The sequence below is a fragment of the Neofelis nebulosa genome, chromosome 1, assembly GCF_028018385.1.
Source record: "Neofelis nebulosa isolate mNeoNeb1 chromosome 1, mNeoNeb1.pri, whole genome shotgun sequence".
Taxonomy (NCBI): domain Eukaryota; kingdom Metazoa; phylum Chordata; class Mammalia; order Carnivora; family Felidae; genus Neofelis; species Neofelis nebulosa.
Genome location: NC_080782.1, coordinates 72,780,992 through 72,797,302, shown reverse-complemented (window position 1 = coordinate 72,797,302; position 16,311 = coordinate 72,780,992). Strand labels below are relative to the sequence as shown.

General features: G+C 34.9%; 1 long non-coding RNA gene across 1 annotated transcript; it reads right to left on the bottom strand.

The window, feature by feature from the left end:
• Positions 1–13,421: 13,421 nt before the first annotated feature.
• Positions 13,422–14,196, bottom strand: LOC131510712 (uncharacterized). The gene is made up of 2 exons (XR_009261162.1): positions 14,026–14,196; positions 13,422–13,512 (listed from the first exon to the last, which is right to left on the bottom strand). It is a non-coding gene; the product is annotated as an uncharacterized LOC131510712 (long non-coding RNA).
• Between the last annotated feature and the right edge of the window lie 2,115 nt (positions 14,197–16,311).

Sequence of the window (16,311 nt, the reverse complement as noted above, 5' to 3'; positions counted from 1 at the left end):
TATGGTAGAGTAAAATGTTATTAATTGTGTTATTTTTCACTTTTATATGCTCTTTTATCTTTATAATTCTTTCAAAATACTATCTTTTTCTGAACATTTTTACTAATTGAATTTATGTCACTCACATTTTAAAGTTGATGGTGTTAATTACAATTTATCATGGCTTCCCTACCTTTTCCAACAATTATTGTCTGAGCTTTGTTGTATGTGACATTCCCAATAGACATATGAGAATATTCTCTTAGAAGTAGGTGGTTTGAATACTATTACTTAAAAGGAACTACATAAGAAAAAAAAGCAGGAAAAAAGCAATTATAGTGCTTTTTAAACCCACATAATTAGTCAAATAAAGAAGGCAAAATATGTAAAAACAAAAAAAAATACAAAAAAACAAATGAAATAATATAGACAGTAAAGTTTAATTGATAACACATGTATGTATACATCCTATAAATAGAGAATACACAATTTTTTAGTAACATGAAACAATTTTTAGGATTTATGACTTATTGATCATAAAGAATAAAGTCAGTGAATCCAAAGAATGCAAAACATGTGACTACATTTTTATACCATAATACACTAAGTCAAGATGTTAATAACATAACTATAAGTGAACAATAAGAAAATAAAACTATAAAATTATTTAAACAACTTAATATAAGCAACTAATTAGTAATATAAATGAAGGTGTTTTATAAATGAAAATAAAACATATTTTAATGTGTTTTCTTAAAATAAGAAATGGTAAAGAACAATTGGAGAAGACTTTGAAAGTTATGAGATGTTGTGTTATGGTAATATATTTTATATCTTACTCTAGTGGATTTTCTGATGAAATTAGAATCCCCACAATTATCATACATAAAAATGCCAAATAAAACACCAAAATTGAATTTAATAATTTATTAAAAATTAGTTCACCACATCCAAATAAGGTTCTTCCCTAAACAAATTTTTCCCTATACAAATGTTTTTGTATAATTTATAACACCAATAAAATTTAGATGAAAAGCTATATGATCATCTCAAAAGATACTCAAAACATATTTGATGAAACTTGACCATAATCCCAAGAAATATTCTTAGTAAAATAGGAATAGATGAGCACTCCTTAAAAAAATGCTATGGAATATCTATCTTAAATGAGCAAACAACACATTAATGAACAAACATTAGAGGCTTTTCTAATAATATTTTAAGTTTCATAATAAGGATGGATGCCTGTCATGCTAATTACTATTTAACCCCCTTCTATCCAACGAATAAGAAAAGAAATAGAATTAATAGATGCAAACTTTATAAAGTCAAATTTGTCATTATGTTTAAGATTTATGGTCTATCAAGAAAGCCTAAAATAAAATACTAAGCTACAATTAGATTTAAAAAGCAAGTTTATTGAGGTAATAGACAAAAAAACCCCTAATATTACAAATCTAAAATATATCTAATAAATTTGCAATAACAATTCACAAAGTACCCTTAAGAAGATAACTTAAAAATATAAAATAAATAAAAATATGTGAATAATGTATAGAGAAAAGTATCAAATTTTGCTAAAAAATATAAAACAGGTTTGACTATATAAGAGATACAGAAAGTTCTTGACGGGAATAATGAGTGTTATGAATATGGTAATTTCCTCCAATTTAACATAATTCCAATTAACATCCTCATTAAATCAGTTTGAATTTGATAAAATTACATTTTAAAAAAATGATTATGTAAAACAGAAGAATTTTGAAAAAGAAAGTCATAAAGGGAAATAAGAACCAAATTAGATTGCCATGAATTCATCCACATATCTCCTAAAAAGAATGTTGTTAAAGCTTTTAATTAAAATGGGTCTGGCAAGAAAACCAAAAAATGTTCTAGGTCTTCTCTCAATTCATCCATTTTGCAGCAACTTGGTTTACTTCAGGGAAATGTAAGTTGCTTAAAAAGAAGCATTGACAAAATAGCACGCACTGACTAGAAACAGGTCCAGAATTTCATTAATGTCTACAGGGATTTTAAGAGACTGCCCACAGAAATAAAAATTTAAAACAAACATAAACAGCAGTTTTAAAATAAAAGAAATTGTGTGTCCTTTTATCAAGAGAATATTTTTCCTCTTGAAATGAGATTCTTTCTAAAGACAATTACTCACCAATTTGTCATAAATCTAATGATTTTAAGCTTTTATTTCTCATTTGAAGTAAGCTTAACACAAATTTTTATGAAATGTTCATAATCTTAATTATTTTTTGTGAAATCTATATGTTTATTTGCAAGTAAGAGTGAATGAAGAAAAAGTTAATAAGTTAATCTACTCAGAGGGAAACAAATTTAAATACTCACTTTCCAGAGAATATACAGCATTATCATAGGCAATAGCCTCCTATATTTCTCCCTTCATTCAGAGAAATGAATATTCCACAGACATGGATTTAAATTAATATTTAGGTATATCACGGGCACCTGGGTGGCTCAGCTGGTTAAGCATCTAACTTTGATTCAGGTCAGGATCTCATGGTTCATGGGTTCGAGCCCTGCGTCGGATTCTGTATTTTCAGATCCTCTGATCTCCCTCTCTCTCTGCCCCTCCCCTGACTGCTCACTCACTCTCTTTCAAAAATAAATAAACATTGAAAAAAAAAGAATTAAAAATTAAGTTTATCAAATATATTACTATAATTTGAAAAAATAAAATGGTACTTAAAAGCTACATAATTGAAAAGCTACATAATTGAAGTTCCCTGCAGTTTTTGCATATATCCCACTACTTCTTAGGAGTTTTAATGTGTATATTGTCCCTCTAAATCTTCTTTAGTGATTTTAATTGTAAATTCCAACTTGTAAAATAACTTTACCATTTTTAAATTTCTTTTGCTTTCAAATACCTTGTACCTCTTTGTCCATCTCTCTGCTTTTTCTTTCTTCACCTCCTGCTCCTCTTCTTCCTGATATTGATGATGATGATGATGATGATGATGATGATTCTTCTTCTTATCATTATTATCATTATTATTATTATTATTATTATTGTTTTAAGCATTTTCCTTGCAAACACACACATTTAGGTTTTGCTTTGAGTTGTAATCTATGTCTTTTTTTTAATGGATAGTTTCAGTCTATTCATATTTAGTGTAATTAATAATATATTTGACTTTATTTTAATTTACTCTTAATTATTTTAGATTCTATTTTATTTTATTCTTGGCCTACTTTTTGCTGGCTGTTTTACTGATTTCTATTCTAGGTTTCTCCTCCCAATTAGTTTGAAGATTTTTTTCCTTTCTACAGCAATGTTTGGTATCATTACTTTCTTAAACACACATGATTCTACTATTATTCATTCTATTACTATTACATTAACCAATTTTCCTCATGTATACTCACTGCCTCTCTCACAATGATGTTTCAATTCCCATCTTGCTTTGCTTTATTTCTTCCTTCCATAGAATAAAACCTTTAAAGTAGGATTTCTTCTCTTTCTTCCCCCTTTTATTTATTTATTTTGAGAGACAGAGTGAGCATGTGTGCAAGCAGGGAGAGAGGCAGAGAGGGAGAGGGGGAGAGAGAATCCCAAGCAGGCTCCATACTATCAGCATGGAGCATGACGCAGGGCTCGATCTCACAACCATGAGATCATGACCTGAGCCAAAATCAAGAGTGGAAAGCTTAACTGAGTGAGCCACCCAGGTGCCACTTTATTTTCCTCCTCATGATGAATGAAACATTTGGCATGTTTTTATCTCCTTCCTGCCAAACTTCAAGTGGTAGTGTTCACAGTTAGTTTGGATTAGAATTTCTCTCACAGAATGTCTTGTCTGTTTTAAACAATCTTATTGTGTTACATATTTCCAGGAAGTCTATCCTTAATCGTTATATTTCTATCTCTATATTGCTATGTACATCTATATCTTATGTCATTATCATTTCACTAATATTTCCTTTATGGAGAGGGGGTTTGTTCATGTTCATTTTAGTTAGAATCTTTCCTCTGACCACAGGTGCATTGGCCACTCTCATTGTTCACTCATGGGATCTTTACCCTTCTCTCCAGACACTTGACAGGATCTACACTTTCCATCCCTTGCAGTGGGACCCTGACACTGGTCTAGTCAATGTTGAGAAGCAGAAATAGTGTTTGTCACTTGTTTCTGTGTGAGAAATTCCAGAGCTCTCTTATCAAAGACATTAATTTGAGTCTTAGCAATGATCAAAAACTGATTGGACTGAGACTAATATTTTTAAATTACATATCTTGTTTATAAGTTCCAGAAAGTTTTACTTTTGGTATGTTTGGCTTTTCCAAATTACCGTATTCATTCAGGTATCCAGATATCTCCTCAGGCATTTTATTTCGCTGGGCTTGTAGCTGGGTGTTTCAACCTGATTGTTCTCTCTTTGCTAGACCTCTCAGATGGTGGCTTCTTTGGGTTGGGTGGCAGCTCAGTGGGGGTACAACTCATTGTTATGATATCCTAAATGGTGGGACTCCTACAGGTGTATAGTATGAAAGGTAAAATGTCATTCATCACTTTATCCCATTTCAAAGCCACAGACAAATATAAGTAATCATTGGTTTGGCAGTCTTTCTACACTCTTAGAGCTTCATGAGTAGTGGAGCTCAGCTCACTGACTCAACTCTCTACCAGTTATCTGGGAATCTGCGATACCCATACACTAATATAGTTCAACATCCAACTGTCCCTTGGGTCCACAGTTGGCTTGAAAAAGCTTTTCTTATAATCAGCTGCCCTCAGGGCCTCATCCCTGGTTTCTAACGCAGAAAGTCCAAGTTGCCGTTTGGCTCAAAGACAATAGAGTGCACGACACTTCAAGACCTCAGGAAAGTCAGAGACCTCACACACACGGAGTTCCCTACTGGTCCCAGGAAGGCAACTAATTTGGAACTGGGGAGCAGGAGAAGAGAAGGAGGGATGGAAAAAGCCAGTCCCAGGATTCTCTCACCTAAAGGCTCTCAACTCTTTTGTTTCTTTTAGTGTTCACCATTGTCCTAAGTAAGATATTTAATACTGGTAAGTCTTTATTTGGCTTTGGCAGCAACTATTGACTTCCTGTTGATGTTTAAATTCTCTTATTCCACCATCACCACTCCCAATTCCTCTCCCACAACATTCCAATATTGTAATATCATAATGTTTGGTGAAATCATTATTCAATTTTTATATATTTACAGTCTTGTAAAGGCTTTATTTACTGCTATGTCAAGTGATTTATGTTTTCTTCTCAATACAAGCTTTTTTTCTTAGAGTACATTACTGCCTTTTAAGATTTTCTTTGTTTTCTGTGTATATATTGCTGATATTTGTCCAAATGTTCCATCAAAGCTGTCAAATGCCTAGTAATGATTTTCCATAATACCCAAATACTTCAGAAAACTTGAACTTCTTCCACGCAGCCCTCTAACCACCTGCTCTAATATGAAGGATTACTTCTCCCTGTGTCTGAAACACAGCTGTCACTCTGGAATTTCAATTCCTCATTGTATTAGGGAGCCTTTTTCCTAGATAGCACGTTTTTTTTAACATCTGTCGGTTTATCATTTATATTTCTTAGATACATTCTCTAGAACCTTTCTAAGGCAGATTGCATGAGGACTAAATTATTAAGTCCATACATTTTTAAGATTATGTTTTTTCTTCTCTCACAGCTGATTGATAGCCTGACTTTAGTATTACAGGATGAAAACCATCTTTTCTTAGAATATTAGAGACATTATTTCAAGAACTTCTTGGAAACAGGTTAGCATTGAGAGAAAAATGAATGACATTTTGATATCCTATCATTTGTATTAGACCACTTTCACACAACATTTTGAATCTTTTGGAAATGCCTCTTTACTCTTAGTGGTTCAAATTACACAATGATATGTATACATTGGTATGAGTTTGTTTTTTGTTTTCTTCATTTTATGGGACACTCAATGGAAAGTTGATCTGAAAACTGGTATCTTTAAGATATGAGGAATTTCTGGTATTATTTATTTGATACCATTTCCTTATTTTTATAGTTCTCCTTTCAATTTAACTTCTATTATTTGCAAGTATATAAAGTTTGTTTTCCACCTCCCAGAATGTTAAATGCCCAATTCAATGAATGTTGAAAAGGATTTAAACTGTAAATTAAAACTTTGATTATAGGAAATGATTCATGTTATAAAGTCTAAGAAAATAATCAAAGCATAAAATTATTAGGCTATGAATGAAATGTAAGATAGTTGTACCAATGCTAATTAATTAACTTCAGAATTTAGAAAAATAAGTATATTATGCATACATATTATCATAATTAGTCCTTAAGGAAACATCAAATGGGAAGAATGATTAATAATAAGAGTTAGCTGTGACATAATAAGAAATATGCATTTGTACTCTGTCCCAAGTTCCTGAAACAGTGCTCTTAAAACCCTTAAAATTTCCTGAGTGATGGAAGTGATAGGAGTGTCTCACACAGAGTTCCTAAATGCTTTGGACTTTTCTGGGTGTTAGGAACATCTTTTGTTCTAATGAGGCAATTCTTGCTAGGCTCCTGGATGGGGGCTGGTAACCAGAAAGGCCAAGCATGATTAGAAGCTTGGAACTTTCACCTGCAAACTTCATCCTCGAGAGAGAGGAGAGGCATTGGAAATTGGAAGTTGATCATGCTTACATGATGAAGCCTCCATAAAAATTTTCTATGCTACAGTGGGCAGAGAGCTTCCAAGTTGGTGAACATATCCGTACACTGTGAGGCTGGTGCACCCCAAATCCCTAAGGACAGAAGCTCCTGAATTCAGGACCCTTGCACATCTCATCCTATGTACCTCTTCTTCTGACTGCTCATCTGTATCCTTCATTATATTTTTTATAATAAACCGTTAAACATAAATAAGTATTCCTTTGAAGTATCTGAGCCATTATAGCATATCATTAAAACCAAGGGCAAGGTTAAGGGAACTCTCGATTTATAGCCTATTGGTCAGAAGTACGATGGACAACCTTTGACTTATGACTGGCATCTGAAATGCAAGGCAGTCATGTGGTACTGACCCCTTACCCTGTGAAGTCTGCACTAACTCCTGGTAGTTAATGTCATAACTAAATCAGAGGACACCCAGGTTATGTCAAGGGAGTTGGAGAATTCATTGCTGTGGGGGAAAAAGCCCCACACATCTGGTGTCAGAAGTGTTGTGAGTAGAGGAAAACAAGATTTCCCATTCGTAGCAAATAAGACGTTTATTATGTCCAGGGACCATGCTAAGTTTCTTACATTTATCACTTATTTGAATGCATATAGCCATTTTAAAGATGAGAACATTAAAGGGGAAAGCGTTCAGAGAACAGTTGCACGTGCACACTTAGTAAGCAATGGAGCAGGGACTGTCACCTAGGTCTGATGGCATAAAATGTCCATGCCCCATGTGTTGCTGCCTCTCAAGTTTCTGTGTTTGCTGTAGTTCAGTAGTTTCTGTCATCTGGGGATAGCCTTATGAATAAAGTAATATTTCACATGTCACTACATGACAGAAAGACAGAAACCTAGTGATACTTTAAGCTTACTCTAGTCATGAAATATAGCGTAAAAAGAAGTATACCTTCAAAATGAGATGATTAAAGGAATTAAGTTGAATAGCTTCGTGACTCCCCATCAACCTGAACCTTCAGACAGGAAAGGTGAAAACCTATTTCTTTGCTCACACAGTTGCTATTTCTTCTCTCCTTTCTTACTTTCTACTAACACATCTTCTTGGAATCCACATCCTATGCATTATGGGGGATGTAAAATGAATCGGATAATGAATTCTGCCCTCAAAGAACTTAAAAGGCTATAAAGTACCAACTCTCATTATGAGAGTTCAGGGAAGGTGAAATGACTCCTGGCTGAGATTAGTTTGAGAAAGTGTGTAGAGCTGGGCACGGAGAAGAGTGAGCAGCTCCTTCAGAGTAGCAAAAGCACACAGAGCATGAAGGAAGAATAAAGGAAAATTATGACTGAAAAGCAGATTGGGCTCAGATGCCAGAAATCCTAGTATGAAAAGCAAGGTTTTCTTGACCTCATTCTGAATCAACAGCCTATATACTTTTTTTTTAATTAAATACCCTCCATCAGTTAAAAACAAGAATAAAATCAGTAGCAAAATAAAACTTTAGAAATTGGTAAAAAATAAACCACTAGTGGTGTGTGGTGTGGATAACAAACATAGTTCCAGATAGGACTATAGCTATCGTTAGCTACCATCTCTAGGCAAATATCCACTTAGATTGAGGGTTAGCACTAAATATAGTATGAGTAAATCTTCCTGATTATTGTAAATACTATTTGGCAACTTCCCATAGTGTCATTTTAGAACACACTTGTTTTCTCTTCTAACAAGGCTGGCAAAATGCCCACGAACCAAGTGGAAAGCAGCAACACCACTATTTTCACCTGTATCTACATTATTTATGATTCCTTCAACCTGCAATTTCTTTATAGGAGTATCTTAAGTCCCTTATTTTGTGAAAGTTCATGTAGTTAAAACTAGATAATACAGCCTGTAACTCCACTTAGTCTGGCACAAAAAAATTGAATAACAACACACGGACAAAACAAGGAAAAAAAAAGAGGCTCTACTGTCCCCTTCTGTCTACTGTGTCACTTTTATGAGACAAATAATAATATAAATCAACTTTGTATCTGAAGGTCATGATAATTCTCCAGATGGATGTTATGAGCGAAGTGATAAGACCTTAAACTATTTATGTTCACTAAATACTAAGTTATTTCTAATTGCAGGAATAGGGTGTTGCCAAAATATAACTTTAAAAGAAAATATGATCTTTTAAAAGTCATATTTTAAAGTGTCCCAATCTTGGGGTGCCTGGGTGGCCCAGTAGGTTGAGCGTCCGAGTGCAGCTCAGGTCATGATCTCACCGTTCGTGGGTTCAAGCCCCACATTGGGCTCTCTGCTGACATCTCAGAACCTGGAGCCTACTTCAGATTCTGTGTCTCCCTCTCTCTCTGTCCCTCCCCCTTCACACTCTGTCTCTGTCTCTCAAAAATAAGTAAACATGTAAAAACAATTTTTAAATAAGTAAATAAAGTGTCCCAGTTTCTTATAATATAGTTGAGATTGTTTGAATTACGATGAACAGAATAGCTGACAAAATGCAACTTAACGCAGTAGTTCTTAAACTTGAGTATGCATCAGAATGACCAAGAGTGTTTGTTATAATAACACAGAATGCTTGGTCTCATCCCCAGTGTTTCTGTTTCAGTAATCTGAGGCAGGACCCAAGAATTCTCTTTCCTAACAAATTTCTCGGCAATGCCAACATTGCTGATCCAGGGACCACGCTTTGAGAACCACCTGCTTAAGTTTACAAATATTCTGAAGAGGTAGGTTGTTTCAGCCTTGCTTAATTCAGCAACAAAGTGGCTTCATCGATGTCCCATGTGCTTTCCACCTCTCCTCTCTTCCATTTTCATGGCTTTTCCCACATTATCACAAGATTCTGCTGTAGCTCCATGCATCATGTGGTCATACAACCATATCTAAAGACAAGCAATGTGGATAAGTTTCTCCTATCATAAAAAATAAAAACAAAAACAAAAACAAAAAACCCTTCCTCAAAGCCTCCAAAAGGCCTTTTCCCTCAGCTTCCATTAGCCATTTGATAAATGTTATTGCCTAGCTTTAAGAGACGTTAGTGAAGGGAGTATCTGGCATTTGGGACCTTGAAGACTGACTTTTGCAGCCCAGAAGGCAGAGAGATGGGTAAGAGCAGCTACCTTCCGTGAGATTACTGCAGCCTTGCCTCCTCAAGCCTCATCAGACTGACCGCAAGGAAGCATTCAGATTTGTAAAAAGAAATTTAAAAAATATGACTCAGGTTTAAGGTAGTCTATATTAAGTAAAACCAGGTCCTAGAAGCCCTCATTATGAAAACCAGCTTCCTAGAAAAACACACAGGACAAACTCATAAGGGTTGGGGGAGGGGCGAGAAGTAGAAGTCTCAGTCTAATTAAATACATGCTAATTCTATAAATTAACCCCAATCTATGAAATGAACCATCCCTAGTGTCTGAAAAACAGAACGATAGGACATAAGAGTCATTACTGCTACTAAGTGGCTTCACATAATATTTGCTACGTTACTTCACCCCTGGAAATAGGCATAAGACATTGGATTGGCAATACTTCACTGTATTTAACTCAAAATTTGGGCTAAATTAAAGAAAATGGAGTGTTTCTGTCCAAAACTAGCTACATAATTTGCAGGTCCAGTGCTATATAAAAATGCAGTTCTGTTGTTCAAAAACTATTAAGAATTTCAAGATAGTGACAGCAGAACATTAAGCCAAGCGTGGAGCCCTTCTGGACACAGGGCCCTGGGTGGCTGCACAAGTCACTCACCTGGGAAGTGGCATTGCTGGTACCCCGTTCTTAGTTCCTGCAATGCCTTTGAGCTCCAGATTCTTCTCATTCTCTTGTGCATTTTCTTCTTATTTGCCTCACTCAAGTATGGGGAGGAGGGACTACGGTACTTTTGTAAACAAAAAATCTTCTCTCGGTTATAAATCATCCCACCCTCTAGTGGGTGGGAGCAAACGCAGGTGACTTTGGTTTAAATAGCAATATGTTTCCATTCCATTGCATAAGGACAGATAGATGAATAAGTAGCTGGATGGACTGAGTGACTCAGCAAGTAGGAAGATTTTGTCAATTTGAGATAACAGGGTGTGCATGTGTAGAAGGTGAAAATTTTAGACCTCTAATCGAAGAAAAAAATAACAGAGAAGATTTATCTGCATTTGAAATGTGAATATCAATGAGAGTCATCAGTTATTCTGAGAGTTACAGAACAGACTTTTAAAAGTTAAAGCACTCCACCTCCATGTCAAGTTCAATGCAGGAGCAAATTTTATCAGTCTGGTGTCCTTGCAGCATCAAAGGAACCTTCGTCTGTTCCCCGTTGTAGCACCCAGGAACAGGGCACGTTTTGCCTTTATAGGGAAGATGAAATGCTGGCCTGATAAATCACCTGCCAATTGAATCGATGTGGAAGGCTAATGTAGCTAAGTTGGGCTTAGCTCCCTCCTAAGGGAGGGCTATGGAAGAGAGATTTTGCAACTGCACAAACAATGCTATTTTAGTAAATTACTTTTTGCTTTAGAGAAAGGATATAGCCGTGAGCTCTCTGAAGTGGGTTTTCTCTTCCTTCTGCCTCTTCAGGGAACTAGCTCCCTTTTGGTATCTTTTGTATAAATTACAATTTGCATATGTATTGGGCTTACTTGATGAGGTAGTTCCTCTACACCACAGGAGCTTTCCATTATGTGTCTCCTTTTGAAGAACCAAAGAGACTACCCTATTTTGGTAACAACCTTATAGTACCCAAGGAAACATTTACTATGCCATCTGAATAGTTATGATGTCCCTGAAGTGAATTATAATTCAATTAATTAAATAACTTGTAGAATCTAACTTCATGTAAAAAAAATGGATTTCCAATCATTCTGACTGAGTGAATGTTCTTATATTTCAAATATGGCTAATTATATCTGTTAAAATTTCTCTGGAGGACTGGCGTTATTGTATATGGGCTCCAAATTGGTGGCAGTTGAATTAAAATAGAAGTCATTATATCTGCCATATAAGAAAGTCAACGCTCCCCAGACAACCAGTGAAACTGGAGAGGCTGTCATTTGATCAATCTGACCAGGATTAACATCCACAAACAATTGTTTGGATTTGCTGTTTCTGTCACTGGTGACAAGGAAACATGAGTTTAAAAATTGATTATCTTTTCCTGTACGAGCTTGTGACAATATTCTAGAATTGTGGATATGTACCAATGACACTGTTTCTAAAACTTATTTTAATGTTTGACATTAAAGTTTTAGATTACACCAAAATATTCAAGGGGGGGTGGGAATCCAGGGTATTTTAAAGAAGGGCTGAGATTTTACAAATGTAAAAAACTGGAAAAAGTTTTTAAGGTAGATGATGATTTAAAATATTTTCTTAAGGAAACAGTTCTGTTCAAATACATAATGTGTTCTTTGGGATTAATTCTATACCATTTTATGTGAGGAATACATGTGTTATTTTGCATCATGAAAACCCATTTTCCCCCATGTTTCCCTAGAAAATTCCTTCAAGCCCGAGATCAATCACTGCCTTCACTTGGAGGCTTTCCCAACTCCCAGAGACCAATAGGTGATCCTTCATTATGTTACCATAACACTAGTACCACTCCTAAGAGGTAATGGTGTGTGAATTTTTGAGATAATATTGGAGATTGGGTTTGGAAAACTAGATTGATCATATTGTTGAGTTTAGTTTCTATCTTGTAACCAATAGCATGAGAGGGAGGAGAGTTATGTTTTATTTTTTTGTTGTTGAAAATGGAGATTTTGGAAGATGTAATTTAGTGGTTTGAATAATTTGTTTTTTAGGAGATATCATTCAAGCAACATTGATTAAATGGCTACGAAATGCAACAAAATCATATTGATTGTGTGGAAATGAAAAAAATAGTTCTTATTCTTAAAAAAAAAAAAAGCTTATGATCTAGCAAGCAGGGACTAGAAACACAGAAAAAAGTAACCATAATGCAAGAAAAAGAATGGGAAGTATATCAACTTTGAAATTAACTAAATTTTACAAGTTGAGAGATGGTTCTAGTCTAGGACTAAATAGCAAAAATTATGAAGAATGTGCCAAAATTCTCTTTAGCTATAGAACACATATCAAAATTAGGGAAAAAATAGAGAAAAAAATGCTCTTTGGAATAAAAAAAGACCAAAGATAATTTATAAATGTATAAACTATAGATTGGAGAATGTTTTATTATAGTTAAAATAGGATCCCATAAGTTTAAGCTATTGGCTGTCAAGTAAAGAAACATTAGTTAACCAGTTTATAAATGGGTTCAAAATTTCCAAATCAAAGAAAGGAAAATATATGTATATAGTAGGCATTTAAGGCATAAATAACTATGAGCCAAATTAAAAAACAAAAATTTGAGAAACTTATTTCTACAAGCGCTCTTAAGAAACATGCCATCTAGAATCTTAGAGGCTTTTCTGTATACTAACCCTCTTGACTTCTCTAAACTTTATGAAAGGGCCAATGTGACTGTTGAGAGAATTACTTGTTTCTTATTCTGTAGAATTAAACTGGATTTAATCATCACCTCATATACAGCACATCCCTTTTCCCTTCACCCCCCCCACCACCACACACACTCTAAATTTAATTAAAATAACTGAAATGAAACTAGAGATAATTTGTTTTTTAAATAGACTGCCACATGCTCCATTTACATAAAACCCATTAGTTTGCATTAAATACAAATTAGCTGCTGATATGAATTAAATCACGTATAAATAGTTCAGAATAGCCGCAGAACCAGGCATTTTAATTAATATAACTGTTAACCAGATTTATTTGTAAGGTAATCAAGACTCTTACTCATTTATTCTTCAGTACAATAGGCCAAGCGACACTGGCTGTCCTAGAACAGGCCATCATTTCTATAGGAATACAAATCCAGGAGGAAGATTGATTAGGTTCTTCAACTACAAAGTGTTCAAATGATGAAAGCATGCCAGTTTAGAAATTATGGCATCTGGAGGATAAATGCAGAATCTCTTCAAGTAATTAACACATACAATTTCTTGATCACCTGAAATATCCAGCTTTTTTTTCCCTCTTTCCATAGCTTAGTCATGGTTTAATTTAAAACAAGATTTTTAAGACCTAGGAAATAATTTTCCTTTGCTGCTATTCTTATTTGGACTAATTTATGCATCACTAATAAGTATTTCATAGTTAATAATAACTTCCCAAACTAATTAGAATTTAGAGTTTAGCAAGAGTGTCTGTTAGTCCACACTCATTTTGTTCCAGGTAACTGAACCTTAAAGTGACTTAATATACTTAGATTCACGTGGTTAGGAGCACAGAAATGAAAACCCACATGCTGACTTCAGGCACAGCTAGATCCAACACTCTAATTAGGTCTCAAGAATGAAAATGGCTCTTACCCTGTCTGAGGAATGCTTTTCTCTGAAACTTCATTTCTTTGGCAGGCTCTGCTATCATGGTGGAAAGATGGCTGCCAACAGCTCCAGGCTTCATATAATCTCTCAACAACACCAATTTTTTTCTCAATAGTTCCGATGACTGTCTCTCAAAATGAGCCTTATTTGCTTCGATAATTTATGCCTCTCCCTATGACAACACAATGGAAAAGAGAACAGAATGCTCTGATTCACCTCAGTTATGTACTCACCACTCTGGAAACTAGGGAAAGGGCCAGCCCCAACTGAATCATAGGAATTGAAAGGGGGAGGATGTTTTAATAAAATAAAAGGTTGGTTGCTTTCCTAAAAAACTGATGGGGGAGGGGCACCTAGGTGGCTCAGTTGTTGAGCATCTGATTTCGGCTCAGGTCATGATCTCAGGGCTTGTAAATTCCATCCCCAAGTTGGGCTCTGTGCTGACAGCCTGGAGCCTGCTTTGGACTCTGTGTCTCCCTCTCTCTCTGCCCCTCATCCACTCTCTCTCTGTCTGTCTCTCAAAAATAAATAAACATTCAAAAAAATTTTTTCTTAATTGATGGGGAAGGGGAATTGACACGGAGAATGCAAAGAGGAACAGATATCCATTAGAGTATTATAGTCCTGTTTTGATGTTAAATTGTCAGTCTTCCTCAGTCACCTCATTTAGGCCCTGATTTATCAATCCGTAAAAAATCAAAGGTCCACAATCAATATTTACCTACAAAAATCCCTGATGCTAGCAACCACAGGACTTGTAAATGGCATCCATGGGTATTCAGCAAACAAAGTACCCATACAGAAAAGCCTTCGTCAGCCTTAAATCATGCTTTTGGACACCCAGTGTTAAAATATGAATGCTACATTATGTGCGGATTCTGACTGAAGGTTAGAGAGGATAAATGAGACAGGTTTAATTGACTGTAACAAAAGTCCTGGGCATTTGTAAAAGAAAAATACCACTTAAGTCATTATATTTAAGATTTTGACATAAAAAAAGCAGCATCTCATAGTAGCTGATGAGCCTAAGTAATTGCTTATATTTTCTTCCCATTTCGGTAACAATATTTCATTCTATTGTATCCCATCCTCCTTAGTCTTAAGTGTTATATTTTGAATGGCAAATATTGAGACACCAAGGAACAGACATTCTTAACCTTTTATATGCTATGAATCCCTTTGGTAACTTAATAAAGCCTAGGAACACAATAGGATCTTTCTAAAAATATTTTAAATTAAAAAAATAGAATACAAAGGAAACTAATTGTATTGAAATACAGTTATCTAAAAAATGAAATTTTTTATACGTTCTTCTGTAATAACTTTTAATAAAAAGTGATACCATTGGAGCATAATAGATGATATGTGAAATATTGTAACTCTAATATGATATGAAAATATCCAACATTTCAATTGGGTATAATGTCACAAGAACTACTAATACTAATGTGGTTTGTGGCCTATATTCACAATTGAAGGAAATGTAAATTTCAGTTCAAGGTTACTGAAAATAAAGATGTAAATTTTCCCATCCTCAAACATGGACTTCTGCCAAAGGACATTTGGTCATGACTTGAAGGGAAAAAATGTGCAAATCACTGTAATAAGGCATGCTATCCATCAGCTCTTGGACCCTTATTGCAATTTTCTTATTCATCTCTAGTTGATTCCCTGCCATATTTTCACAGTAGCAATTCCCAGTTTTATTACCCATTCCTATCCCAACCTTTCTCTGTGTGGTTAACTTTGCCTCCTCCATTACTTACAGAAGGAAAGCAAACTGTCATTAGTTTCCTTTCTCTATACCCTAAAATGTGTTGAATCTTCATTTTCACTATTTCTCTTGAGTATAAGAGATTATAGAAAACCTATGCCTGCCTATTAATTGATGCTTAATGAGAGAAATCAAGGAATATAACGAAAGGAAGAAACCATTCTAGCAATCCTATAGCCAGGTCTCATAAAGAAAGGTAGATGCTATCAAGGATAAAATAGGAGCTCTGGTGCTCTATTCCTTGCTTATGAGTATTCAGGGCCTCACTTTCTCCCATTAAAGATAGTGAGGGTTGGGCTTGGGTGTGAAACTGTGACAATTCATTTATTGGAAGAGAGAAAGTGAGAAATGTGGCATAACCCAACTCTATTAGATGCCACACAAGCTGAAAAGGAGAAAAGCATTTGGATGGTGTACAGTGGGATCTCACAAAGGAAATCGGCCTCACCCTTTCAACATCCTGCTTCTCTTGTACACCCTTCAACAGAGTATACCCT